Source organism: Tachyglossus aculeatus, chromosome X4 (assembly GCF_015852505.1).
Source record: "Tachyglossus aculeatus isolate mTacAcu1 chromosome X4, mTacAcu1.pri, whole genome shotgun sequence".
Classification (NCBI taxonomy): Eukaryota; Metazoa; Chordata; class Mammalia; order Monotremata; family Tachyglossidae; genus Tachyglossus; species Tachyglossus aculeatus.
Window position 1 is genome coordinate 60,774,202 of NC_052098.1, and position 2,339 is coordinate 60,776,540.

General features: G+C 49.1%; 1 non-coding gene across 1 annotated transcript; it reads left to right on the forward strand.

The window, feature by feature from the left end:
• Positions 1 to 1,837: 1,837 nt before the first annotated feature.
• On the forward strand, positions 1,838 to 1,975 carry LOC119948472. The gene has a single exon (XR_005456865.1). It is a non-coding gene; the product is annotated as a small nucleolar RNA SNORA7 (small nucleolar RNA).
• Positions 1,976 to 2,339: the final 364 nt, after the last annotated feature.

Sequence of the window (2,339 nt, forward strand, 5' to 3'; positions counted from 1 at the left end):
CTCCTTCTGTTTTACCTCACCTCTGGCCCTCACCGAGAACTAGGACCCTACACAAGAAGCCCTTTTCATCTCCGCCCCTGCTGGAGCTATCTGCTCACTTGCCTCACCCTTGCCAGAACATGTTCCTCATGTGACACCACAAGCCCAATCGCCATGGCAGCGTCCAGCTTGCATTGGGTTGTGGAGAATCCGGTCCCCAGCTACTCTGAGAGGAACCTAGGCCCTGCTGCAGTGTAAAGACCCTAGCCAGTGTCCAGCTCCTATTTCCCCTGCAAAGACCCAAGCATGATAGGACACCCAGCTAGTAGGGGGCAAGAGGTGAGACCACCATCTTGGCTCCTCTTTGGACCCTTTTCCAAATCCAAGGGCAGGATGGACTAATTATGCTACCTTTCCTGGCTGGCAAACTGAGGTCCCGAGCTAATGGCCTCACCCCCATGATGCCAAGCCCTTGGTAATCATTGCGTCCATGCTCCCCCTGGAATGGGGTCCCCTGGGGTAAGATTTGTACATACGGCTATGACCTATTCTGCAGTTGCTTTGGTGGAACTTTGGCCCTGTACGTCGTCATCATCATCATCTTCAGTGGTATTTACTGAGTGCCTACTACATGCAGAGCACTGTACTAAAGGCTTGGGGGGCGGGGGCATGATACAACAGAGTTAGAAGACACGTTCTCTACCCACGGCAAGCTTAAACAAATCCTTTGCGGGCACTTTGCAATATGCTGCGCCCCTGACTGCCTATTTGCTAGCTGCACTTTGTGCCCCGTTGGGAACATGACCGGCAGGCAGGGAGCAGAGAATGCGAGTGGCACTGTGTATACCACTAGCAGTATAATCAATTCCTCCGTGTAGGTCCTCCATCCTGAAGGCTCAGGACCGAGGCTCGTTCACTGTTCTCGACATGAGACTCCATCATCAGCTGGTTGGTTTTGTGCAGACATTGCTAAAGTTGGGTCTAGTGGCTAGTGCCTAGTGGGAGATGAGGGGGAATGGGAAATGAGGACCTAATTGGTAGAAGGTTAAAATCCCATGATCAAGAGCGGAGAGGCCATAGGGACAACACAACACTTGTGTTTCCACCCCCACACTACTTCAAAGAATATAGATGTTCTCGCACAGGTAGAAGAAACTGCTTTGATTGAACACACAAATCATAGTTAATTCTCTTGCTTTGGCACCATGGGAGCTTGCTATGAAAACCGATCTCTTGATATACTTTAAGGGTTTGGAAATACCAAGGGCTAAATCAAAAATCTAATTGCTTTCCAGGTACAATCAAACTCCAAGCCTCTCACAGATCCCCTGAAACAGGCTTTTAGCACTTCTGAGGCCGATGCCTACAATCCAGTCAACCATTCACCTAAAGGCTTGGGAGGGAAAGAAACTCAAACCAGTCTCCTTTTCTTTGCTTTATTTCTGATCGAGCTGACCAACTTCCTCGGGAGGCAACGTGACTTCGTGGCGAGAGCTGGGGAGTAGGAGTCAGGTGACTCCCTTCAAGACTGTGAGCCCATTGATGGGTAGGGACTGTCTCTATGTGTTAACAACTTGTACTTCCCAAGCGCTTAGTACAGTGCTCTGCACACAGTAACCACTCAATAAATACGATTGAATGAATGAAAGGTGACCTGGATTCTACACCTGACTCTGGCACTTGTCTGCTGGGAGACCTTGGTTAAGTCTCCCAAACTCTCGGTGACTCAGTTTCTCCATCTATAAAATGGAGATGAGTAAGATGGCTGCTTTCTCTCACTCTTGGACCATGAGTTCCAGGTGGGACAGAAACTGCATCACATCTGATGTAGTTGTAACTTTTATCTACCCCAGTGCTTCCCCTCTCAGGGTCACACCTGGAGAATTTCCAGTACTCTACCAGTCTCAACTAAGGGTGGGAGAGTCAAGCAGAGGCATACCCATTCCATTCCTAGCTTGGCCAGTGGCTAGCAAGTGGAAGGCAGTCTGCTACAAGTCAAAACTCACCTGTGCTGGGCAGCAGCGTCATGGGAGAGAGTCAAGGGCAGAGACTCAAGTTGACTGTGCAGAAGGAGATAATGGTGAATCACTTCCATATTTTTACCAAGAAACCTCTGTGGATACACTGCCAGAACGATTGCAGATGGAGAGCGGGGCATTCTGGGAGAGATGTGTCCATGGTGTCGCTATGGGTCAGAAACAACTCGATGGCATAAGACAAGACCCCAGTGCTTAATAATAATAATAATAATGATGGCATTTATTAAGTGCTTACCATGTGCAAAGCACTGTTCTAAGTGCTGGGGAGGTTACAAAGTGGTCAGGTTGTCCCACAGGGGGCTCACAGTCTTAATCCCCATT